Consider the following 27,090-nt stretch of genomic DNA (forward strand, 5'->3'; position numbering starts at 1 on the left):
CTGAAAGACATGCCAAATGGCTTTTTGTGGGTGTTAAATTGACTTGAGGCCTCGCAAGCAGGAAGAAATAAGTGTTTAGCAGGCATACTGGAGCAATTGCAAGGCAACTATTAAGATGGCAGCCTGTGAATAACAATGCATAAGTTTTGGGTAGGAAAGGGTCTTTGAGTCTGCATGGGTTACCATCCTACAGCCTAGTAGTTCTTGCATGCTGTTGGAGCCTCTGTGTTGCTTTCCTTTAGGGCATTGTTTCCTCCTTCATTCTTCTGAGATTTTTATGCTTTCCATTGTGTTTTCTTAAATAAAAAGGCAACTCTAGAAGCAAACAAACAAAATTCTTTTCTTGCTTGACTTGTGCTTTTCACTTAAAAATGATTTTCTGTTCCAGTGTTATTAAAGCCAGGACTTTTCTCAGCTAGACTGCAGCTGCAGAGCCAGTGGGGTAAAATGAGTATAGTGCTTGATTTGAGAGTTAATTTTTACCCCTCCTGAATTAACTGTCGATAATAGCAAAGTTGAAAATCTGAAGATACTAAATGGAGACAGGAGTTCATTGTTCTCTTAACAGACTTTATATACAGCTTTCCTATAGCTACATTGTTTAGTGAAGTGGTTTACCTTTTGGTAAATAGATGGGTTTTGAGGCCTCGTCCTTCACATCTGAAACAATAGAAGCAATCATCAAAGTTAAATGCCAAAGTGGAACAATTGAAAGGGTGTATTATCTAGAAGTGTCTAGGGCAGTACTCCTACATCCAGCTGCTTGGTTTTTATCCTGGGGTGCTGTGTCCTTTTCTCATCTTGTTGTCACACAGGACAGCTGTCTGCACATGCATGAGAAGCCTAATCAGAAAACTGATCTGAGTTTAAAAATAGCCCTGCTGGAAGGAAAGGTAGCAAACCTGTTCTGATTTACACTGTGGTCCCACAGTTGTTGTAATGGCACTAATGGTCAGGTGGGGATGGCTTTGGGATGGGGCTGCTGTCAGTGCTTCTTGGCTTCAAGGGGAACCAAGGTGGGTGACAGAAGTTGCAGTTGTTGCTTGATGGTATTCATTGTATTTGAGAGGGTGTACTTATGATACCTTTGGGGGAAAGAAATGCTTCCAAAAGAAATAGTGAAAAGGTTACAGTTTCTATGAAAGAATGGAGCAACAGATGCAATTAATGTAGGAGAGGAAATACAGCCAAGTGGTTGGATGGAGTGCCATTAAAAAACAAAACAAAACACTGTTTCTCTTGGAGTGTTGTATTTTTCTGTGCGACCTATTGTAGGGAACCTGCTTTGGAAGGGACGTTGGATCTCCCTTCTGACCCCTGGAATTCTGTGGAAAATAACTTTCTGTAAAGTCTCACCATGCGTGGAGAATGAGACAAAATGACTTCACTTCACTGCCTGAAGAAACTGAGTCCTAGCCTCGGTGGGTCCGAGTGTTACTCACATATACAAAAAGCCTTTAAGAGAAATTGACAGGAAATAAAATGGGAAAGGAAGGATCCATCCGTCTTTCCTATTTCACAGAACTTGTGTATGAACCAGGGTGCAATGTGCAGGAGATATTCACAGTTGCTTTTCTGTCATTCTCCTGTACTTTGTTCCCTAGTTTAGATAGGCATTTGCAGCACTGCAGGATTTCTGTCTGTAGTCTATTCTTATCTGCAAAAGTAGTGTTACCTTTTAAACCAGTGGGAATACTATTGATCTAACACTGCACTGAAATCCTTTCATCTTGAGTTCTTCCAGCCATTTTATAAAAGAGATAAAAGCCTGCATCTCCTTGGCTTTTGAAGGGAAATGAGTGAAGTACAGGGTTGTGTTGTAGATGACCTCTGTGAGCTTAGACACAGCTAGGATGAGAATCTGCATCGCTTCCTGGGATCAGTACATTAATAAGGAGACTTTCAGTATCTGTGAATATGCATGTTTGAAGGCATGAAATAGCAACTTATGCGTATACTAATGAATCTTACATCTGTTTTCACATATGCATATGGGTATGAATTTGCTAGATAGTGTGGGTGTAAGTAGATGCAGGCCTGGGAAAATTGTGATAGCTTGTAACTGTGGCACTTGACACCTAGTGTCAAGTATACAAAGTAATTTCTGCCTTCTTTTCCCTCTGAAAAAAGTGGCACCCTAGGTGTTTTTTTTTTTTTTTTCTAACTTAGGAGAATCTTGGACAGTCTTTCCCACTGTGGTATTTTGTTGCCTTTCTGAATGGGAACCAATGCTGTGTGACACTGCACATCCCCAAATAGTCAAGCCTGGTAATGGTAGAGATGGAAAAGTGAATGGCACTGGAGTCAGCCCAGCAACTGTCTTCAGTGTGTTCTGTGATTTAGGATTGGAGTAATGGGTGAAGTTGACAATTTCACCAGATTGCCTGTTAGGAAAGCTACTTCTAGGGATGTATGTATTTGGCCCTTTATTTATTCATTTTGAGATTTGTGATAGTTTGTCATAGTAGTTTCGCAAAAAGTAATGCTTCCAAAATTAATAGTGTGTTTTGTTTGCTGCTTTATCTACAGCATTAGTGAGGCCTCTCCTTGATGTTTTTAGTGTTACTGAAATTTCCATTGTACTTTGTGCTCTCCCTGTGCTACTTTTATTCCTTTTACTTTTTTTTTGTTTTTTTTTTTTGTATCAAGAGCATCAGTGTTTGATTCTGTAGTCTTTCTGTTGACACAAGTATCATTCTGATGGAAATGTTGAAAGGCTGCTGCTTCGCAGGGAGGAACACAGGTTGTTAGGTAAATTCCATGATTTTCCTACTGTGTGGGTAATTTGAGAAATGGCAATACTACATTCTGCGCTCCTTGGGCCAGCCCTGAGTTATTAATTAATTTGACCTTTCTGTAATTTTGTATAATTAGGTGCTCTTTAAGGAACCAAGAAACAAGTACTTCTGTTTTTACTGACTTTCTCATTGTAATACATGCTGAACTTAAGTTACAAAGATGGACTAGATTGTGATTCTTCCCTCTATAAAAAAAGAAAAAAAGCTACCTATATGCATGTTCAGTCCATGAATTCCTTATAAATTGGCTAGTCTGAAACTAGCTGAAACTAGGAGCCATACTGAAATACGAAGCATAGCAGTCCCTGTATGATACTAGTTCTGGCAGCACTCACATTCTGGTTTCTTAAAGTGTCTAATAACAGATGGAGGGGAAAAAAAAACCAACACCAAACAAACCTGGAGGCAGGGAAGGTCAGTGCATGAGCCATTCTCATACAGTAGAAACTAGTAAATTAATAGGCAGTCAGATAATTTCAAACTTGAACTGAATGGAGTCAATAATTGGAGATCAATGTATGCACACTCACTGATTTTCCAAGGCAGTGTGTGATCCTGTTGCTATTGCAGTATTTGCCTCTGGGGTAAAGCAGTGTGCTATATCCAGTTGTGATCCTTTTCAGTGGATGGATTTCCTCTCTTGAAATCACTGTACCCTAGGATATACCTTTTTTTTTTTTTTTATATCACTAAGTACAATGGAAGTGATTTCTTCCATGTTTGTTCCAATAGGCCTTTTTTTTTTTCCCTCTGGTCATACTGAGTTATTTGCTTGCAAATTAAATGATGGAGACGACTTTCATAAACTGTTAGGTAGCATCTCAGAGACCTTTCTGTGTGTGTGTGTGTGTGTGATTCAGGTCAGCCGGCAGAGAAGAGGCAGCTCAGTTTGCCAGGAGTAAAGTAGAGCAACATTGCAGAGCTCTTGCTGCTCCTGTTAAGGACATTAATAGGGATGAAGCATAAGATCAACAAGAAAGAATGAAATGAGTACTACTGCCTTCAGAAAGGGAAGTAAACAGAACAGCTTTGTGTGGCTTTTGTCTTCTATTGCTAACTTATTAATTTTAGTATGCCTGACTTGTCTCTTATTTTCATCATACTTTTGAGAGGCTCCAGATTTTTATGGCTGTTTTTAACACTTCTGATTGAGAGGAATACATTCTCCTATGTAATTAGAAGTGCTGACTGCTGGTTCCGTAGAAAGATTGTAAATCATGCCTAGGCCAGTACTGACATTGATGACGAGACATAATAAGAATTCAAAGAATCCATAGACTTGGTGACCCCTGTTCTCTTATCTCTCTTATGTGGAGTTTGTCAACTGGAGGAAGTGTGTGTGGTGTGGATTTTTTCTTTTTTCTCTATTTATTTTTTCCTTCAGACTGTTCTGACTTCTTGAAGCACTTAAACCTGCAAACAACTTCCTCCTTTTCCTGATCTAGCTCGTTCTTTCAGTCTGTCTGAGGTGCATTTCACACGCAGATTTTGTGTAGGGTTTTTGAAAGATTGACTTTCTAGATGTGAAGGCAACTTGGACAGCTTTGTTGGTAAACAGCATTAAAAACAAAATTAAAGAAGTCTAAAAATTGCATGTCCTTGCTGCTATAAACTTTGTTGTAATTTGTTTCTTGAAGACAAAGTTCCTTCTTTCCTCAGTAAGTTGAAAAGAAGGCACAAATCTAAGCTGGAACTTTGTGTCTTGACTGGAGGCATGTGAGTATTTGTTTTGGGATTGAGCTATGTCTTCAGCTTCTGCATGCACTCAAGATTTCTGGTTAAGGGCAAATGAAAGGGGCCTTTCCCAGAGTACTCTCATGCTCTGATGTAGTGGTGATGAGAATCTGTTGTGTGGCTATTTGATAGGGCATTGTTTCTTGGCTGTCAGTCCCGTGGGCTTTCTGGCATGGGTGTGTTATACAAGAAGTCTGTAAGTTCAGACAGCTCTGCAACAGGAATTTGTGGCAACAGGTAACTTCCCTGATCTTTCTGGGGATCGGTTTCATTATACTGTGTTGATAGTTGTCTCTCTAAGTGGCTTTCCTCACAGACCTGGATTCAGATGTTCCACTGAAGTTATTTTGGGACCCTAGACAGATGTCAGCTTTGCACCTCTTGTCTCTTTCTGGTATCCAGAGCAAGCTGTGACTTCTCTACATACCACAGAAAAAGGCTTGAAAATAGAGAGCCTATGGTTTAATAAGGGGAAGGAAAAACCCTACCATTACCATTTATTAATTACTAGGCAACTTCCTTTGTGGGAACGTTCATCAGGGAGAAAGTGACTTTCCTGTAAGTGCCAATTCTGTGGTGTGGGAGAAGTAAAACTTCAGACCCTGACTGAGAGGAGAGGGCTGCAAAGAGCTTGCAGCATTTCAGACCAAAACTTGATTAACTTTGGTGTTCCCTGGGGCTTTCAGTCAGGTGACAGTATGAACTTAGTCAAACAGAGAAGCCCACCAAATGTTTCCTTCTGTTAGTTTTTAGTGAAACAGCTGAAGCAGAGAAGGCTATCTCATACATAGATGCAAGCTTCTTTTGCCTTTCTGTGAAAGTGGCTTCTTGGAAAACATGTAGTCTTCATACTGTTTTCATAAGTCGTATGTTCTGTGAAAACAAGATACTTCCATTTCCTATTATTGTTGCACAAAAGTCAGGAGCGCTACCCAGTATGTGCAGCATGTCAGTAAGACTTTACATTGTTGGTTTTTTTTCGTCTATTTGTGTATGTGCAGCAGCAGCTGCAATTTGAACTTTCATTGTACTCCTCTTTTCCAGGTATATTATGTGTACCACTTATGTTATGACTATGCAGTGGAGATTCAATTGGCACAATGAAGAAATGCAGTTTTCTTGAGTATCTTGCTTCTTTGAAAATGTTCTGCTGCTTACAGGTTTCAAGTAAAGTAAGGTATACTAACAGAGCAAATCTGTGAGATTTGTCAGCTTGATGATGTGTCGTGTTCTTTTGTGTAGCTGGTTTTCTCCTGTAGTGAAAAGACATTTATAAACACCACTGTTAACGAGTGAACACACTGAATTTAATAGGTACAACAGCATTCATGTCAGCTCTAAGAGCTTCTCTGAAGCATTGTGCTATACATTACTGTTGCAGTTTGGTTTGCAGAAAAAAATGTTTTCTTCTGCTTGTGGAGTTCAAACTTTACAGCTGGGGATTGCCCTGCAGCAACATCAGGTTTGGGACACGTAGTGCTGTTTGGTTCAACTTTTATGAAGTAAAAGCAGGGCCACAAACCAGTTTCTTTTGAACTGTATAAGGTTACTGAGCCCAGGAAATGAAGACAGGCCTGTTGACATTAGCCCATTTCTGACATAGATGCCCTATTTTATTCTTTACAAAATGAATACATAATTTGGACTCAAGTATTACTTTGGGCAAAAATGTGATTTAAAACCTTTCTGAATAAACACAAGCCTTGTTACAAATGAGATAAAGAAGTATCATTACATACATTTAGAAACATTTTGAATATTATGGAGCAAAGTTAATTGTAAAAAAAACCTGTGGATAACTCCCTTTAACTATTCCCCTAAATGGACAGGGTACAGCCACCTTTCTTTGTCAGTAGTGAGGTACAGAAACATAGCATCTTGCTGACTCTGCAGGTAACAGACATATTCCCAGCCTGTTCCTGATGAGCACTCTAATGTTTGTAGTGGTATCTTACATGCAAGGGCTGTCTGCTTTTCTGGGTTGCAGCCCATAAACCAAAACAGCTGCTTTGCCTTTTTCTTCTCATGGTAGGAAAACTCCATGTTTAGGGGCACCAAGCACCCTGTGCAAGGAAGATAACTATAGGGTTGAAGCTTTTGGGAGTAGGCTTGACTATCACCAGCTGCTGTCAGCTTGCCCTGGACTTTGTTAGAAAACAGATAGTGGCTCTTGAAAAGCCAGAGCTCTGCTGGTATGTTAAAGTGCTACCTGCTGGCTGGGGAGAGCTCAGTTTGTATAGAATGTGTCATTTGTGTGTGTATTCCTCTGTCAAGAGGGGCACCTGGTCAGGAAAATTCTTGCAGTCAAGGAGAACATCCAGACTGGCATCTGTAGGAAAGAGAAAGTAAGGTCGATGGCATGGGCTGAGGCAGAGGAGCAGTGTGCAGAAAGGGAGAACTTACTGTGCGTGTTCTCTAGTTCTAAATTGTTGAGAAATGACCTTGATTATGACTTTGCCAGAAGCTTTACTCACAGTAAAATCACTGGAATTGGTTTGTATGGAGATCAGGTGTATTGATGTCATTGTAAATAGTGAGGATGTGATATTCTACACTCCCTCTAGATGCATTTCCAGCATTGCAGAGGTAGCCTTTTTGGAATTAAGTGCCATCACAGGAGGAGCAGCTTCCTTTTCACAGCAGGATGCTTCCTGCAGGACTTCCTTCAGGGCCTAAGGAGACAGGACCCAATTTGTGATGAGAAATGATGGAACTTAGGCATGTGGAAATTTTAGACTCATAAAATAGCAGCCTTGTAGGCCTGCATCCTTGGTAACCTGGGACTCTGGACAAATTAGTTGAACTAGAAAGTAGCTTTAAATTGAGAAACTTCTCAATTTCTAGGAGAAAAATGTGCCCTGGAATACTTGGTCTCCTGAGTGTTTTCTTAGCCTTCTCTTTACCTTAGGTGAGCTTGATGGCCTCTCAAAGACTTTTGTCTTTGCAACAATTTAATCAACTTTAAGTTCATTTGGACTTTAAAGGCTCTAATCGCTTCAACAGATTCAGGTAGGGGCTGAATTAAGTATGTTTTGTCTAACACGAAAAGTATTGCATGGTGCAGTATCTCAGGTAACAGAGGGAGAAGAAGTGTAATGGAAGAAGAGCTGAGGGTCTCTGTCTGAGCCCAAGTGAAACTTGCTATCCTGTTTGCTAGGATGTACATTGAAGGAAAGGCAATCTGCGTAGGTTTGCTCCTGACTTGTTTTCACCAGTGCCTCAGATATCTTACTCTGAGCTGCTGAGGGAGAAGCTTTCTTATAATGCACTAGCTTAATTAATTAGTCTTCTGCAGAAGATCAAGAACTGTTTTTTCTGCCCTGTTACAGTGCATACTCGTATTCCACACCATTCTGGCAGAGGAGACTGCTTTCCTAAGGTACACTCAGTGAAGTTACATTGTAGTAGAAGGAAAGAAGTCTATCCATCTAGGTAGAGAGACTTCTTAGTGGGGTTCTGGTTCTGTAAAAATATGAGGAAATTTCTGCAGAGTTGGATGATCTGTTTTACAGTATTTGTCTCTAGACTATTTACTTTGTTGAGATGGTTGGGATAGTATCCAGCAAATTGCTGCCAGTGAACTGACAGTTGCATTGTCTCCACAGTTTAGAGATGGAGAAGACTTACTGAGGTTTGAGCTGAGGTTTCTGTAGTCCTGCTTGGCACACTGTCTTGAAAAGGTCTCAGTCACAGGGCTTCCAGGGTTACTTTTCAGTAGAAGGTAGAGTTTTAAGCTCTTGCTTTTAACTCCTGGCTCTGAGAGTCTGTTGATGCCTTTTGTGCCTTAATTTTTCCAGCACTGGAGCTAGTGGTCCCCCTTCAAATGTTAGGATAATGCTCTCTCACAGTTCTGAGGCTCAGAAGATTTGCTCTGCTTCAGAAACCTTTATCTGTTGTGGCCTCAGGTGAAAGCAAGCAGCTTGTTGATGAGCCTTTTTGTTAGGTGGAATGGATTGTTATCAAAGTAAAGATGTTCTGGAATAGGCACAGGTGATTCCGCAGTGGAGTTTCTTCCTGTAGGACAAATCCTTGCAAGAGTTAGGCTAACAAACTTACAGTTTCGCAATTTAGTCAGGCCTGTTTGCTTACTTACACAGTAAACATAGTAACCGTTTTGAGAATGGTCTCTGTTGAGTAGTTTAGACTTCACAAGTAGTTTTATAAGGTGAGTAGGAGAGGCTATTGCTGGATCTTAAATATTGGTAGAGTCCTATTCCCTAGACATTAATAGGAAATATCTACTTATGTAAGAGTCTTAATCCAAGGTTATACAAAACCCTCGATGGAGGATAATAGGAAGGAAGTTGGAGTTTCCTCTAGATCATGACTAGTTGTTAATTCTCTGAAGTTCTTGACATCCAGCTACTGAAGCAACTAGATACATGATGAAGCAAGTTTACAAATACCTCATCAACTCATTGCTTAGGCAACTTCTGCCCACATTCCTTGTCTGTTAGGTAAAGATTCATTCACTTTTTTAGATTATTGCAATTGTTTGTTTCATGAACCTCAAGGAAGACAGCCCTTAATGGCTTGTGTTTAAATACAAGAAGAGATTGAGTCACTGCCTCTCCTGCCTGCCCTCATCTTCAATCAAGTAGAAACAGGGAAAAGGCATAAATGTTTTTCATCTTTCCATTGGAGCTGTTAATATAAGCCAGGGCTTTGTCCTTCCCATTAAGGTATTATCTCCGTTATTTCTATCACTTTAGGAGGTAAAGTAACCTCTTAAAAACACCTGTTGGACTGCTTAGTATTTCCTGTTAAAGACTTCCTTCCAGATTGAGCAATGCTACTAGAAATCTCCTCCAAGTTCAGGGTGCAGTGTGAATGTTTTGTGGGAGAACAGGTTTGCAGTATATTTATTGAGAGGTTTCCAAGTGCTTGTGGTTCTTCCTGATTAAGAGAAGTTTGGGAGCTGCTCTGGATCATGAAGAACTGTGTAGGTTTGCTATGCTCCACAGAGAAGTTTCGTGAGAGAGCATCACCAAAAAAGAAAGGCCAGGTGTACAGCATTAGTGAATCTCATCTTGTAGAAGAACCTGTGTAGGTCAGCTAATTTCTGGCTCTTTTCCTTTCCTAGTTTGATTTGGGCTCAGCTCAACTTACAGAATGGCTGTATAGATCTAGCTTTTCCTTCCCTTCTTATTTCAGGGTGATGCATGTTTGGCATTCAGTGCCATTAGGCAAGCAAAATCCTTGTCCTTGACTTAGTTTGGATAAATAAATACATCGCCCTCGACATTCTGCTAGTCTGTGGGAAATGTGCTTTAGTGCAGGGAAAGCTATGGAGGCCATTTACTAACTCCAGTATTGGTTGTGAGTTAAACGTAAGCTGTTTTTTAATTATATTTAAAATGATTCCAGAGGCCTCATTTTGTTGTTAGCCTCTGGATTTCTTTGTCCAAAAAACAGTATGCTCAAATTATTTGCTAAAATATTGGCTTTTAAGCATTAAAATAAGCAGTAGATTAATGCTATTTTCTTGCAGTGTGACATCTACCAGTGTTCTTTGGGTCCTGTGGAGCTTGATAGCCACCACTGGTATACAGTGATTCATTGTATGCTTTGACTGGAACGTGATTTCATTCTATGCCAGTGATGCAGGTACACTTGATCTACGTGAGTTAGCTGGGTGCTAGACTTCAGGTAGTACTTTTCTGCTAATGTACAAAATCGTTAGGAATAACTTGAGTTTTGAGTCTGCAGCCATGGCATTGTGTCACATTCCGGTTATGTTCTGGAAAAATCTGGGTTCATCTCAGATGAGTAATGGCTGCAGACTTCTTGCCAGGACTATTCCTTTCTCAAGGCATAGCATCAAATGTTTTGTTTTATTCTTAAATAAACAAGTATTTAAAAGCATACTTTGTTTTAACTTGCATAAAAGCTGTATGAGGGATGTAGTTTATGATAAAACATTGATCCTTGGTTCTGCTGCTGTGTTCGGTATTGAGCTCTCCAAGCAGGGTAAGGAGTATGTCTGAGGAACAATCATGCTCAAGATAGTAATTAAAATCTGGAACTTAGAAGAAAAAGATATCTGATTCTGAATAAGTATCCAACGTTTATGTGCTTTGTATTCTGAGAAAAGGGTGTGCATGGGGGAAAGGGAAACCTGCCTTTCACCACATATTCATGATACTGATAGCTTCTTCAGCCATCCCCCCAGAAACGTTTCAGTGAGATGAAAATATTCCATGGAATAGCTTTTGACAGAGGGAACAAGCCCAGAGATAGGAGCTTTACAGGGAGGTTCTTGATGGGACATTTCCTGTACTAACCTGTTCTTCCTTGCTGGTGTAACAGTGTGGGGTCTGCAGGCTAGACTCTTTCTGAAATTTAATTTGGAAGCTAGAGGGGAATATTTACTCTTTGAATCCCAATTGCTTGTTACACAGCAGGGCTGGTTGTCATCCTTACTTTTGAGTTTTACCTATTGAATGATGCATCAAGAGCTGATGATTCAGGATACTGACTGCTCTGAACCTGCTCTGAACCTGCACTGACACCAGTGAGAAGACTGCTGGTGTCCTGAACAGGCAGCAGGGCTGTAATCATCAAAATTCCCAGTGCTCCTGCCATACTTGTCTGTGGTGAGCAAGGGGTGTGTGTATATTTGTGTATAAACACACACACCATGAGCTCACATGGTCTGTATGGTTGCACTGCATGAGCTGAAATTCTCAGCAGTGTGTGGTGATAGCACGAGGAGAAATGGCCACAAAGTGATGCATAGGAAATTCTGCACAAATGTGTGTGGTACTTCTTCACAGTGCAGTGACGGAGCAGTGGCACAGCTGCACAGAGAGGTGGTGGAGTCTCCTTCTCTGCAGACGTTCCAGACCCACCTGGACACCTACCTGTGCAACCTGGGCTAGGGAGCTGCTTTGGCAGGGGGTTGGACTCAGTGATCTCTAGAGGTCCCTTCCAACCCCTATAGTTCTGTGATTCTGTAGTTCTATCTATCCTTGAAAAGCTGCCCTCTTTCCTTCTATTTCCTCTCTTGCTTCCTTACAGTGTATCCTTTGTTTCATTTCTTCTGAATGCCCCAAAATGTACCCACTAGGGGTGGAAGCTTTTTCTTCTGTCATTCTTTTTATGCTGGGGCCTTATTCACTGCCTATGTTTGTTGCTCAGCTGTGGCAATGTATTTTGTTTCTAGAATCCACCACCTTCTTATATGTAAAATATACCTTTGACTATTGTCTAAAGCTTTTGTATTAAGTGCCAGGTAAGATGTTTTCAACAACAGTGAACTGAAACTCAGAAGTTTCCTGCTCCAGAGAACTCATTTGCAAATGACATTGCTCTTCTCATTTCCTTCACTTAGTCTAAAAATGCTTACTGGTTATGTGAGATTTCAAGGACGGTGTTTTGCAGGAGAGTGAGAGGCTTTTTTAACTGTGATTCATGTAGTAGTTTCTTGTTTATAAACTTTGACTGTATGTTTGAAAATATGACCTCTGTTAAAATTTGTTATATATTTCATCACAAAGATTTTTTTTTTTGCAAAGCAGAAACACTCATCGTTTCTTCCCTAACCTTGTAGGCCTGCTTGTGTCTGGGTGAAGTATAGCTCAGAAGGGCAGGTAAGGTGCTTCAAATTAAGACATACTCCTGTCCTGGTAATCTTTAGGCCCTTGAGGCAGCAGTAGTGAACCAGAACTCCTTATACTGCAAGTAGTTTCCTTCTCTATTTAAAATCTCTTCAGGATTAAGCCATTTTTCTGCTTGGTTCTGTACACTGATCAAACAGTTCGGTTTTCAGCATCTAAACAGCTTCTGAAATTAGACTTGAAAGGCTTGTTCATTTACCACATTTTGTTTTGTTCTGTCAAGGTTAGTAACACATCAACTCTGGATGTTAATTCAACTTGTTAATTCAAGGCTTGCAGCGCAGCTTGGAAAGAGAGGAAGTGCATGTGTGAGCACTGCTAGGAGAGGCCTCTCTGAACAGTCAAACAGGTGCTTGTGCACCATGATTCATTCTTCTAGCTGTAATGCAGAAGAATGAGGAAGCTAAGTGCAGCTCTAATGCTTTTGTATTACTCGAAGCTTAGGACCTCTGTTGATCTCTCAGGCTCACTAATACAAAAGAGAAAGCTTTCATATGTTGTGGTAACCTTTGGGAATGCTATCCTGGATGCAGGGCCTATTGTGTTTAGAGTACTTGGGATTGGGACTGCTTTTACCACCTGGCATTTGTAGAGCTCAGCATGTGACCAGGAAAAAAGCTCAGCCTAGGAAGCAGTAGAGCACACAAACTGCTTGATGCTTGGGTGCTCTTGGTGTGCTGGCAGAACCCTTTGGATCTGGGTCTTTGTGAATTGTCCTTAGTGTTGCTCCCCGACTTCAGAAGTTGGTGAGGCAGCTGTGCATCCCTGTGCTTGAGAATGGTGAAAGAGAAGTAATAATGGTGCTTCTGTGAAGGAAAAAATAAAAGCTAACGAAAGTAGTTAGTGGCAGTGGTCTAATACCCAGCATCCTTAGACTTAAGAGAAGTACTGAGCCGGTGTGTTTGAGTGGCACCTTCTAATCACGTTTTCAATGAAGCTTGTCACAGGCTTTGTAACTGGGGTTTCAGTATTAACCTGAGCTGAGACGGCTGGCAGGAGCCTGAAGAATGCTTTCCAGTTTGCAAGGCTGTAGAGCCTTGATAAATCACTTGTTGGCAGGCCGCACTGCTGTAACAAGGGTGGAGCCTGTCTGCTGTTCTGTTGTCTGTTCCTTTGCATTTCATGGTGCTAACTAGAATGGCAAGTGGTCTGTTCATGATCTTTTTGGTCCTTTTTTTTTGTCGTTGTCTGGCAGGTGACCTGCAGTAGGACTACTAGAAGAGGCTTTATAGTCTGTTTTGGGATTTACTGAACCCAAAGAGATAGAATTGTGCTGCCTGCCTGTCATGGGATTATTCCACCCTCTACCCCACCCTTACTGTGCCTTCTCCTAACAAGCTATTTTAAGACCAAAGTTTGGCACCTTCTAGATGTCTGCAGATTACCGTAAAAACACATTTATTAGCTCTTCTGTTTTTCTGGGGGAATAACAGCTGCCATGGTTAGTGAAGGCTCCATGTTAAGAATTCCCCCACTTCACAGGTTACAGGCTGCCTTGGCACAGCTGATTGTTGACATGTGCAGCACTTCAGCTTAGGGTCACCAGTTCAAACACAGCCCTAGTCAGCAGTGGAAGAAAGCTGTTACCATGGGAGGTTTTTTAATGAAGTGAGCTGGCAATCTGTCAGGCTCTTCGGGCATGAGTTTCTGCAAAACTGCCATAAATGGTACTTGCAAATAATCTTGGAGTCAAAGAATTAAGCAGGTGTCAATGATAATCCAAAGAAATGAAGTAGGCACACAGGGAGTAACAGGCACTGAGCAGTCAGGCTTGTACAGCTGATAAATTGGGTGTTTATGCATTCCTTCCCGAACTTCAAAACTAGTCAGTAAAGCAGTGAAAAGCTTGTAACTATATTCATCTACACTTTACTGTCCAGGCAGAAATAGAAACCCGTAATAACAATGCTGCTGGGTAAGCAAGGCACCATTAGAGCTGAGCTTTCGTGGTCAGAATGGGCAGTCCTTGAATTTCATTTAACTTCCAGACCACTTTTTTCTGTTCCAGCAGATTTTTCAGGGTCTCTCTAAGATTGGTTTTGTGTATAATGTTCATTGAGTTGCTGTTTTGTTGTGGTGAAACTGAAGCTGACTTCCCTTCACTGTAATTAACTCCTGGGAAGAAATAATGACTTCCTCTGTTGCCCTCCTGTGAACTTTTCATAGAGTGTCATTGCCCTTCTGCCTGCTGTGGAGTAAAAGGTGTGATGGTACCATGCTTCTTTCCATCTGTTTCCGTTGACTGAGATTTAATTCAGCAATTTGCTCGAGTAGTTGAGGCGATTACAAATGCTGCATCATGCTAACAGTATTTGCACTATGATTTTTCCTTTTGTAGGCTGCCTTCTCCACCCCACTCATCCTTTTCCCACTTACCCTCACGTGCATGCTCTAAGCCTGGTTAGACAGCTCCATTCATACAAATCTAGTTATTCCTTGGAGATAAAAACAAATGAAAGTAACTGGCCCTGAAGTTTCTTACTGAGAACCGTGGTGCTAAAAGCTGTTCTGGCTGGAGATGTGAACTTGGAATAGTTCTTAAAACAACTTTGTTTTTCCTCCTCTCCCTCTCCACCCCAGTCTTGCCACACTGTGGTTAGAAATCCTTTTTTGTTGTTGTTTTTTATTTTAAGCTCATGATAGTTTGGGATATTTTCTTTGACTGAAATCGGTGTATAGGCTAAAACATACACTCCTGGCATGAAGTATCTGCTCTAGGGAGAGAACAGCTGCCACATCAGCAGGGTTCTGCCTGACCTCACCCGTGAGTAAGATGGGGAGAAAAAAAATAAGTGATAGCATTCACATTTTGCTGAACTGTATGTGTGCTCTAAGAACTTAAGCTAAGAATCCAGCAGCTCACTTGTGTTACACTTGCATGTTGTTTCTCTTGATCTACCCTTGCCCTTTAAAATCAGGGATGATAGATTTCTGCTTTACACCTGCACCTCTTTTGTTATCTTCCAAAGGGTGTGTGGCTTAATGTGTGAACTCTGTCCTGTTTTGATTGGAAGGTGGTGACGTAAGTGTGCATAATTCAAGTGCATCAATTTCCCTGGAGTGCAAGGCTGGAAGATGGGAGAGTAGCCAGCAGGATATGTGCTATCGGTCTGGAGAAGTAATGAAGTAAGGGAGCAAAAATGCTGGAGCTGCCTGCTTTATTGTACCATGTAAGTGACAGCATCATCATCTGAGAAGGATGCTGAAGTGCTAGGTAACAAATTTTGTGTTGCAGTTAAATAGAGCTCCTCATAATGTAGACTTCATGGAGGCTACAGGAGCTCTACTTTAAAATGGTGGCAAGCTGGCAAAAGCAAGGTTTAAACTAGGACTGGGCATAGACATTTGTGGCTGGATGCTAATTGTATGACACTAACTGTCTTTGTTGCTTTATCTGGTCCAGTACTTCTTGTGAGTATGCCCTCATCTTGCTGCTTTGAAGATGAGTAAATAGATTTTTATAGTGAGGACAGAATGTGCTTTCTTGGCAGCAGGCTTGTTTCCAGCTGAATTTGTCTTCCTGTTTCTCTAAAACTTCTCATTTCTGGATCTTGGGTGCGCTTGTTAACCATGTTACTTAGATTCAGTCGTGCCATGTAAAAATCCCTGCTGATTTGAAGGAAAACAAAAAGTCTGACCTGGATTTGTAGCTGACTCATAACCCTTTAAAGGATCTGGAGGATCATATATTTTGGCTTTGGAAATAAATAGGAAAGACTGTTGTAGAAAATGGTAGTTGTTCAAGCAGTAGTTGTTTTCTGACTGTTTAGGGAAGGCTTAATTTGCTACTTCCTTGCAAACATATAATCATTGTGCTATCTTTAGCTGTTTTGTGGTATAACTTCACCTCATGAAAGGCAGAATAACACAGATGGTTTACATTTTCCTGAACACAACATGCTCCAGGAGAGTAGGCATGCTCTGAAGCTGTGCACTTTGAGCAACTTGCTGGCTGAAGGTGGTACATCATACACATTTTAAAAGTGTATACAGTTAATCTATGGAAATAGGGTTTTTGACCTTTTAGGGCCATATCAAAAAACCTCTTCTGTTGAGAGAAATTATCTGTGAATAAAGTATGTAAGCTTCTGAGATCTCTCAGATCTTGTACCTGGGTCAAGACAACACCCATTACCAACACAAGCTTGGGGATGAATGGATTAAGTGCAGCCCTGCTGAAAAAGATCTGGGAGTACTGGTGGATGTCAGGCTGGACATGAGCCAGCATTGTGCCCTCACTGCTTAGAAAGTCAACCATATCCTGGGCTACATCAAAAGAAGAGCAGTCAGCAGGTCTAGGAAGATGATCCTGCCACTCTGCTCTGCACTGGTGATGCCTCACCTGGAGTACTGTGACCAGATGTGGAGTCCTCAGTAAAGGAGAGATGTGGACCTGTTGTATCACATCAAGAGGAGGGCCACAAAATGATCCCAGGGATGGAACGTTTCTCCTGTGAGGACAGGCTGGGAGCTGGGGCTTTTTAGCCTGGAGAACAGAAGGCTGCAGTGTAACCTGATTGTGGCCTTTCAGTATCTAAAGGGGAGGTAGAGGAGAGAGGAGGACAGACTCTTTAGGAGCATCTGTAAGGGTAGAACAAGGGGAAATGATTTCAAGCACAAAGAGGGGAGATTTAGGTTAGATAGAAAGAAAAAATCTTTTACAGTGAGGATAGTGAGACACTGGACCAAGTTGCCTAGTGATGTGGTTGATGTCTGGAAACTTTCAGGGTGAAGCTGGATCAGGCCCTGGGCAACCTGATCTAGCTGTGGTGTGCAGGAGAGTTGGACTGGTTGGCCTTAAGCTGTCCCTTCCATCTCTAAGGATTCAATGATTCTAGGAAGCTCTGGTTTGAATTATCAGAGAATCAATCATTCATATTGAAAAAGGGCCGTGAGCCAGAGCCTTAATTTAGAATTGAGCATTGATCAAAGTTCACCATGGCAAGATGCTATAAATGCTTCCACTATACTGGTCCTGTACCTGTTTTTCTAAGTGTTGATATAAATGGTGAAGAAATGCTTCAGTCTTACTCTTAATTCAAAAATTGTGTAGAAGTCTTACTGCTAAGTCACTGTAAGGACAAGAAAAGGAAAAAAAATACTTGATGGGGGAACTTCTTTTGTATTCTATTTAAGTAGACCTGTACGTTAAAGAAAAAAATAAAACTACAAGCTTTATTGAAAACTCTTTTGTGATTCTTGTTGTACTTTCAATCTGTGGATACGAATGGCTTTTTAGCATTGGCTATATTTAATTTCTAAAGTCTTTTCTGTCCAAAAGATCAGGCGTGACTTCTAGAGTTAACCAGTGAAGTCTCTCTACTTTGTTCTTTCCTTGTATATTGTGTGATTAATATTGAATAGAAATGATTACACTGAAAACCTTAACAGCTACAGTAACCTGTAATCTATAACTGTGCTTATACCATTCTCATTAAATCGAGTTAGTTTTGTTTGTTACAGACAAATCAGTCCTTCACAGAGAGCAAATGCATTCCTGATAGGAATGTGTGGGGTTTTGCCTGATTGGTGACTGGGGAAACTCCTGGGAGACTTCAGAGTGGGTCCTGAGTGTCCAGGACTGTTCTGGAACCTGTGTCACGTGAAATTAAAGCATAAATGTTGAAAAACTGGCAGGGATGTGGAGGGAAAAAGAAGTACAGAAAGTCGTTAGTTATGTTTGAGTACTGTCTGCAGCCATGTCTCAGGTTTTAGGTGAGATGTGTTAATGCTTAGCAACTCCTGGGATTTAGTTGCCGATATAGATAAGGTAGCTGTTTTCACATCCAGTTCTGGCATGCTTTTGGCTGCCCAAAGAAGCCTTTAAATAAATAGAAGAGCCATGACTGGTAAACTTGTGGTAACTGCATAGAGCAAGAGTTGTTTGTTGCCAACATTATCCTGACTTGTGGTTCCTGGTTTTGAGGGATGGCGATGTTGGCAGAGGTAGAACTGTTTGTTGTACTAATGCAATTACACTGGATCATAATGGGCGGTATGACACAGCTTTGATTTGGATGTCTTCTGGCTTTTGAATACATGGTAGGTATATGCCTCTAATTTACTTTGTCTGGCAGTATGTATTTTTGGTTGTGTTTTTGTTTAGTTTGGAAAGCTGTTATTTTAGTAGCTACTAGACATTCTTCTTTCTATCATAGAGAGTGGGGACACAGACTCACAATAAAGTGACATAGGCAGGAAACGAGTAACTGCTTCTACCCTGGATAATGTATATCGCCATAAATGTGCTGTGGAGGTAGTCTCCTTTGTTTGCTTGCTCTTTTCTCCCATACTTAACTCCACCTCTTCTCTACTTGTGTGAAAACATGCCCCTCGGTTGGTACAGTTACTGTGTATTCCCTAAATAGAGATTCCCAAAGGCAGAGGGGCGTGAAGGTTGTCCTGTTGTGCTCTGTAGCTGTCTTAGGGCTTTAAGGGAGAATGACTGTGGGCGCTCAGGTAAGGGAAGCCTCAGGTGTTTGTGCTGACTTTTGAACTTCTCTATTACTGAGCACCCAACCTACTTGAGCTCTGAAAATATTAATGGATAGTGCAGACAACATTGGAATGCAAACGTTCTGTGTGTATGCCCTTAAACATCTCACACTGGGGTGCTTTATGTCTCACAGGTTCTCTGCCCTTATACAAAAATAAAGCTGTGGATATTTGTCTGATTTTCTTTCAAAACTATAGGAAATATAATCTAGACAGCTATGCTTTCTGTCTGCTGTTATTTCTTTAAATAATCTTAATTTTAAATGCTTTGAACAACAGACTTCCACAACTTCCCTTGTGGGTGTGCCAGGTTGATATGAGAGCAAACATTCAATTTGTTCTGCAGTGCTTCTGGTGTGGGTGTGAGCTTTTCTTTACTACTTTGTCACAGTTCCCAACAGCAGCCCTTTGGATTGCCTGAATTGCTGTTCCTCCAGGTTTTTTGGGAGCCAGTTAGCTGTAGTCCTTAAAAGTCCAATGAAGGTTCTGGAATGAAGTTCTGATTAGTGTGCAGCTGCCGTGTGCACAACAAAAAGAAGGTAAAACTACAGGCTTTAGAAACTGAAATAGAACGTGGCGGTGGAAAAAGAGCAATTGGAACCTTTCTTAAAGAGGTGAAATGTGAAGGTGAAATGTCTGTGTTTATAAAGAGGATTTCCTTAAAGTACCCAGAGTATCTGAACTCAGTGGGAAGATGCAGACAAGTGATTTGTATTCTTTCTTTGTTAATAAGCAGGCTAGGGGTTCCTGGTTTTACTTGTACTGCTTCTAATTAAACCTGGTAGCACTGCAACGAAAACAAACAAATAAATAATTTTTATTTTCCTAGACAAAAAATATCGAGGTAATAGGAGCTACAAGGATTTGTTATTCTCTAAAAACTATTGATATTAAAAAAACAATCCTCTGTTCATTGATTAAAAAATGATTAAAACCCAGCAATTTTCAGGGACATTGCAAAACCAAGGAGGTTATTGTTCTTGTAGCCTCTTCCCTAAGTGTAGGAATATCCTTACAGTGTTTTCTTGATTTGCCTAAAACAGCAGAATATCACCCAGTTGCCTAAGGGGTGGGTCTCATGTTGTCACAAACTGTGTTTCTTTTCCTCTCCTGTTTCTGTTATGATAATTGCACAGCCTGTGGGGAGTTGGATTGTATCTGACAGAACAGGCTTGTCTTGTTTCTTAGGTTAGGGGTTGGTAGTGCTGATGTGGTCTTCAACTTAAACTTGTCCTTAGAGCCAAAAGGAGCAGAGTAAAATTAATGCCTTTCTGTGTTGGCGTGGTCCTAAATCATCTTAAGCACAAATTCTGGCAGCTGCAGATCCTAGGTGCATGTACTGTTAGTTATTGCCTTGAATTGTGCATTGACAGGAAGGGTATGTGGCTAAACTTACAACCGCAGAAGTGGTGGTGTTCCTTTCTGCAGTATCATTATGTACTTAATGTTATTGAGTGATATGAGCAAACCCAATGAAACCACGGGACTAGAGGAGAAAGCTGAGAAAATGAGGAACTGGTTTTGGTGAGTAAGCATGTTTGGCTTTTCTGAAGGCAGAAATATCTGTTAGCACTTCTGTTTTGGGTGAAGGTACTCGATTTTCTTTATTGTATTTGACTGAGGTTGTGTTTCAAATGCCCAGTTTTAAGAAATGTGCACTTCAGTGTTTCAAATGGGTTTTGAAATACAGAATGAAAACATATCAAGACATTAAAGAATGCTTAATAGATTGTATTCCTTATTCTGTTCTCATCTATATGTATGTGCTATATGTATGTGTATACTATAAAAGCAGGAAAAGCATAACAATTGATTCCTTTGAGATACATTTACAGAGTTTGGAGCAGCTCGCTTGCTGGTGATGGATAACAGAGCTTTTATCTTTGGAATCCCTAGCACCATCCTAGTGTGGTTATTGATGACTGGAGTAGTCTGAGGTGTCCTTAACTTCATGAATTTTGCAGCTGATTTTAGAAGTTTTTTTTTTTTTTTTTTTAATCTCAACCCTAGAAACTGTTCTCTCTACTGTTCTTGGCAATGTGAATTGGAGAGATGGTACTGAAAGGAATCTCTGTCCTTTCTAGAAGGGTTTCTATCTTGCTGCAGAATCTAAAAGCAAAGGAAAGAAGAAAGAAGAAGAAGAAAAGCTATGGCTTTTCCTGCCATTCTGTTGGGAGTGGGAGTTGATTTAAGCCTCGAATCTGTGAAAACCTGTTGATTACCTTATCTCAAAACTGAGCACTGTATCGCAATGATACATTAAACTATATAAATAAACTATATAAACTGTGTAGTTTAATGTCTTAACTGTTAGTAGCATGAGGCATTTAACTTTTGGGATGAGATTTCTAGTGTTTTTAATGAAGGCTATAAACAAATCTGTACTCCTAAAGTCAGTCTGCTTTTGTCTCATTAAACAGAGAACTTGAGAACTCAACATTGAAGTCTCGATTTGTTTGAACTTACAACTGTTAAGGAAACTGAAAACTTCTGTTCCTTTTTCAATCTTAAAGGCCAGCAGTTGAAATGGAGTTTGAAGAGTTGTATAGCGATGAACTTCCTGTAGGAGCAGAAAAGTGCTCGAGTTTCCAGAGCCCTATTACACCTCTTTGAGGCATGTTTTTTATATATATATATATTTTTGTTGAGGAAACAAGTCACTTAAAAACAAACAACAACAAAAAAGCCTCAGATCAAATCTTGAACAAAAGAGATGAACTGTTTGATGGTTGCAGAATGTCTCTTTAATGAGAAGAACCTTGTTTTTAAAAATCACTTCCCTGTGATCAGATTGGCTTCCCTTTTTATCCAAAAAGGAGGGTGGTGATAGATAGGTCACATGCGGGAGAAACTCAGTGAACACTTACACAAGTAGCAACTGCAGCAGCTGGCCTCTTTGGCCTAGCAACTTGAATTCTTGTTCCATAATACAAGGGTTGGCTAAAATCATTGCTTAGGATATTTTATTCTAAGTTTCTACATAAGTTCCTAAGTTTATGAACCAGTCTGGATGGTGGCCACTGTCTAGCACTGCTACCTGGACTACATGCCATGAGAAGGGAGACTGATTCTTCTGTGAAGAAGGCTTTCTATTGCTCAGGGCTTGTAGTTTTCTTCTCTAGTAGAAAGCTGAAACAGTTTTGCATGGAACAGTTCAGAGAAGTAGATTCTGTATCACCCAGCATTTGTTGCCTCAGATAGCAATTGCCTGGGACCTGTTCACCCATGCACTCAGAGGTGCTGTTTACATGGCATGTGATTAATTGCTGGCTAGTTTAGTGGAAGCAGTCTGTCTCAGTCCTTAATGGTACTGAGGTGATTAACTTCACTTTTAGACTGCAGGCTGAAATGCATTTCCAACTTTGACCTGGTAATCTTCTGAAATCTTGTTGGCAGACCTTCCTACATGGGAACAAGAAAGAGAAGGACCAGGGACGTATGAGGGCTGACCTGGTTGTTTCATCAGTCCAGCATGAATGTAATAGATTTCCACTATATTAGGCTTTCTTCTAAACTGTTTGCAGAGACAAATTTGGTTTCAAAACCTGCCTTCCCTTGCAATTGATTCTTCTTTTTTTTTTCTCCAGCAAAGTAGTTTGATGTCCCAAGTATTTGTAAGTAGCTAACTGCCACCAGAACTTCTCAACAGCCTCTCACTCAAGAAGTGAACCGCATTTTAATGAATACTAAAACCTGATTGCACTAAAATTGAATGATAAGTCTTTGACTGGGTTGTACATGTCTCCTATGTTTTAAACCATTACAAGTAATCCAAAATGTGGCTTTGTAAAGACAAAGTTAAGATAACATTTACCTTTAATGTTTTTGCTTCTTGACGGTATATCAGTGTTACATTTCCTTACAGCTTTGTAACACTGACAGCACGGGATAAGGGTATAATCTCTGCTTTTGAACTATTTAAAGCCTTGTGGTTTGGTTGCCAATTGAACAGCTATTCCCTATAGTCCCACTGCCAGGAATTGTGCTCTACTCTTGGAAATGTATTTATTTTTAAACCAATAGTTGCAAATAATCCTTTCTGATATCATGAGGTGTCCCTTTCATACTGCAACTCCTGAGAAGCTCCATATCCTGGGTCAACATCTGGAGCAACTTGATAGAGTCAGCAGTCTAGAGGTTCTTGACAATGTTTTCTGATTTTGCCAGAGCTTATATACTGCCATTTCAGATATCTCCAAACTTGACCAGCAAGAACTCTATTTGAGGAGAGGGTAGCTTAGTTGAACCCGTGGGCTGTTTTACCTTTGTTTAGAAAGAAGTGTGTGAAATGAGATTCACAGCTACAAATCCCCAAAAGCTAATCAGTAGTCGTGTGTTATCTTCATGGGTTAAGCTCTCTTGTTTAATGTTCAGTGAAACCTGGGAATGAACATCATTTTGTTTCTAGGAGAGAAGGAAATCTGAAAGGTTTATGAGTTTCATGAATATAAGGGAAAAAATGACTTGCTGCTTTTTGCTCTCTTGGCTTTACCTTTTAGGGTGATATCTGCTGAGACTTGAGCATCTCTTTGCTACAATTGCTCTCCTGTTACATAAAAAATAATCTGCCTGGAGGTTAAATATGCAGATCTGTCTGTAAGGGATATTACATTAAGTTTAAAACATTCCTCATGACTCCGTCCTCGGACATATTCAAAACCTGGCTGAGTGCTGCCTGGGATAACCTGCTTCAGCTGACACTGCTTTGAGCAGTGGGATCATACCAGTCAGTCTTCACATGTTCTTTCCAACCTCTACTATTCTGTGGCTATTTGACTCCAAAATTTTTAATTTGACCCACTTCTTAAATAAGAGTTTCAAACAGGGCGGATTGGTGCACTGCCTTATTCAAGATCCAAATCAATGGACTTAATGTAGAAGAGAAAGGAAGCATGAATACTTCCCCTCTCTCCAAAGTATTATTATTTTTTCTGCAGCCAAATGTGCCGGTCTGGAGAAGGTATCAGCGTGGCAGGTCTCCAGTTACACACTGCCAGGGTCAGCTTAGTACTGACTTGTTGAGTGTAGCCTAATTGGAAGAGAAGAATTTTCATGCTTGTGTGCTGTTTTTCCATGAGTAGAATTCAACTTACATTCAGTGGAAGAAGCCAAAAGTGCAGGCTGAAAATTTGCTTGCTAATTGCTGTCTGTAGGAGAGTTTTGAGAGTAATCCATCCTGCTTGGATGCTTTGGCAGATAGCTGTTTTGTTTGTTTGTTTGCTTGTTTGTTTTTTTAAGTGAAAGAATAGATGGATTTTGTTCATTTTTTGCTGTCATCTATCCTCAGAGCTTGTAGAGTCAGGGGAGTTTTATTTACACGTAGAATTTGTTGGAATGACTGGAGATAGGACTGCGGTGATTATGGGTGCAGGTTGCTTTGTGGGATGAGGAAAACAAAGAAAACACCTTAGAGAATGGATTGAGTTTGTTTGCAGACGTTTTCTATCCATGTCTACCTTGCAGCACGTAGCTGTTGCATAATACAGTCAGCTTATCTCACGGGTTCTGGCACTGCTTTGAATTCTTCTTAGGAAAGCAGTATTTAATAGCAAGGTACCTATCTTGGCCATTTTGATTAGGACTCGATCTGCTCTTGATTTACTTAATATGATGCTAATGAAATGTGGTGTAACTATTAAATGGCTCTGTCCTGCACACAAATTGCTCTGTCCCTTGGAGTGGAGCTATGTGAGTGTCTAATGCCTGGATCCTGACATGTGCAAACAGGGTGTTCTGAGTTAAATACAACAGAGAATGTGGGTACCACTAGCATTCTCGACAGTGTGTCCTGTGAGTTACTGAAATACTAAATGTTGAATAACTGTAGGATTATACAGCATAATCTCTACGAAGACAAGCTCCATCCTTTGTGCTAGCAGCCTGCTTTCTCCAAAGGCAGTGAGTATAACAGACAGAAAGGGCACCTAGAAGCACTGTTAACAAGTGAGGACTTAAACTGCTGAAAGGGGCCACCTCTTCAGTGAACACTGCTGTATTATGTTTGTCAAGGATATAGTTTGACATTTCTTACATCTGGGTACTGTAAGCTTGCTGCTATTTTGTTCTTTTTCTCTGAAATATTAGCACGTCTCAATCTATAAAATATAAATGCTTATAAAAGTGCCATCACCTCTTTACTAAATTATAAAGACATGTAAACACTGATATTTCTGGTAAATTTAGGTTCCTACTGATCTGCTTAATTTGCTGCATTTTTGTCACATCCACTGGGGTAGCCAGGAGTCTAATGGAAATGAAGTCACTGCTACGTGGCATATATGGAAAAGGAAAAACTGTGCGTGCTGAGAGCCAGGTTGGAACAGTCCTGAATTAACTATATTGTTAGTGTATTTTTAAGAGCAAGTCAAACACGCATTGAATAACTTTTCTTTTGAGATTATTGACTCTTGGGCTCTGTAGTACATGCTTGGAGCACTGGAGCAGTACTTATCCCATAAATTCCCTGATGTAATGTGGCGAATTCATTTTACTTGTTTAGCTTGTAGTTATCTTACGTTCCTTTATTAGCTGTGGGAACTGACACAGATGTGGTATAAATGGCCTGTCGCATTTCTTTGCATAGTGTCCCTGTGCCTCTGGCAGAAAACAATACTCAAAAGTTTATTTTCCAAAGTCGACATGCAGAATAATTGTACCAACAGTTTTTAGTATATTGCTTCTGCACCCTGGCAAGCAACCAAAAACATTTTTTCTTAAAAAGAAAGAAAGAAAAACAATGAATCCATTTTCCTCTTTCCCAATAACTTTGTTACGAGCATTGTTACTTTCAGCTCTACACATGAGCGGAATTCAGTCAGTCCATTCTGTTCTTCAGCTTTCAAAGCTGTTATTTTTTTTAAATTCGGGGAGAAGTGATATTTCTTCCATCCTGGCAAGGAAATGGAGTTTCAGTTATATGAGGATCACCAACCTCCCACTTCTTCATGCCCCACACAATACATGTGTCAGTAAAAGGACAGACAGTTACAGAAATGGCTACAAGATTGGCTACTTTGACAGAGAAAAGTTATCTTTATGATGCTGAAGGCCTTGAAAGCATATTTTATTTTATTTTATTTTATTTTATTTTATTTTATTTTATTTTATTTTATTTTATTTTATTTTATTTTATTTTATTTTATTTTATTATTCTATTCTATTTATATTAATTAATTATATATAATATAATAATTATAGAAAATAATCTATATAAATTATATCTATATTATGTAATAATGGGATGTTAATTGTGCATATGCTGTCATGTCTGTGTATGTACAATAAAATCGTATTACTAGTTTGTGATGTGTTTCTTTCCAGTATCAGAAGCCTGCATGCTGTTAACAAATTGAGTCTTTTGAGTCAGTCTCCTGTGATGTGTGATCCAGTGATGTTAATATTACATTTCCTTTGGAGAGTGCGCTGCAGTCAAATGCCATATTTGTTTCTTTTTCATTTTGTCCAGACAGATGTTTGATGGCCCTAAAAGTGTTTCATCCTACTTGTACTTGTGACTTGGAATGAGCTGATTTCCCATGTGTGTCTTCTTGATTCCCCCAAGATGCTCACTCAAAAGTGAATGCAATTCCACTCTCATTGCTAACAAATGCACCGTGAAACATTAATAGCCTTTATGGGGGATTGTGTATTCTACAGAATGCATCATACTTACATAACATAAAATTAAAGTCCCTATATGCGAAGGGCTGCTTATCCTTGATGCTACTCAGCTGGGAAAAGGAGTGATGCTGAGCCTGAGCACTGTACCATGTCAGAGCATCTGCCCCTGGAACAAAAAGGAGCAAATTGTAGTTGGAAGAGGAAGGAACTCGGGTGGGGGGAATGTTTTTTAATGATCAGGGGATGTGATGATCCTCTGTTGGATCTAACATCATTTTTAAATGTGTATTCTGTAGGTCTAGAACATTTAGGATACAACTGAAATTAATGAAATGTCAGAAACAGCAAAAACTTAACCCCTCCCACCCCAAACCCAGAGACTGTATGGTTCTGTCTGGGTCACAAGCAGCTGTACTCACGGGGAGGGGCAGAGGAGACAGTGAGCATATAAATTGCAGTGATGTATTCCAATCCCAGTTGGGAATAAATTCATTACGTTACTTCAGTCTTTACATTGGACAAAAAGCGGCCCTTCTTGATAGCAGCATATACATCAGTTAGGCTATTGGTGGATGTATGAATACTGAATTATTTAATACTGGTGAGTAACTGTAGAGAGAGTGGTTTCCAGATGTTGTAAGCCTCAGGTTGCTCTGTCTGGAAAGGACCTTTTAGTAACTGTGTGGAAGATGGCAAAGGAGCACCGAGCAGGTTTCCAGGAAAAGTGGCTGCTTCACACTGATGTTCTGCCACAGCTGCTGGTCTTCCCAGGTTTGCAGAGCTGTGCTGTGCTATCAGTCTGTGCTAGCAGACTAAGCCTGAAG

At 40.3% G+C, this 27,090-nt stretch overlaps 1 protein-coding gene across 3 annotated transcripts in view; it reads left to right on the plus strand.

Moving 5' to 3' along the window:
• The window catches only part of MICAL3 (microtubule associated monooxygenase, calponin and LIM domain containing 3), a 138,774-nt gene that overhangs the window by 511 nt on the left and 111,173 nt on the right, over positions 1-27,090 (plus strand). The gene's annotated exons all lie outside the window — the stretch shown is intronic.

Source organism: Cyrtonyx montezumae, unplaced genomic scaffold (genome assembly GCF_038088225.1).
Source record: "Cyrtonyx montezumae isolate F1298 unplaced genomic scaffold, pur_monq_1.0 scaffold_3, whole genome shotgun sequence".
Taxonomy (NCBI): Eukaryota; Metazoa; Chordata; class Aves; order Galliformes; family Odontophoridae; genus Cyrtonyx; species Cyrtonyx montezumae.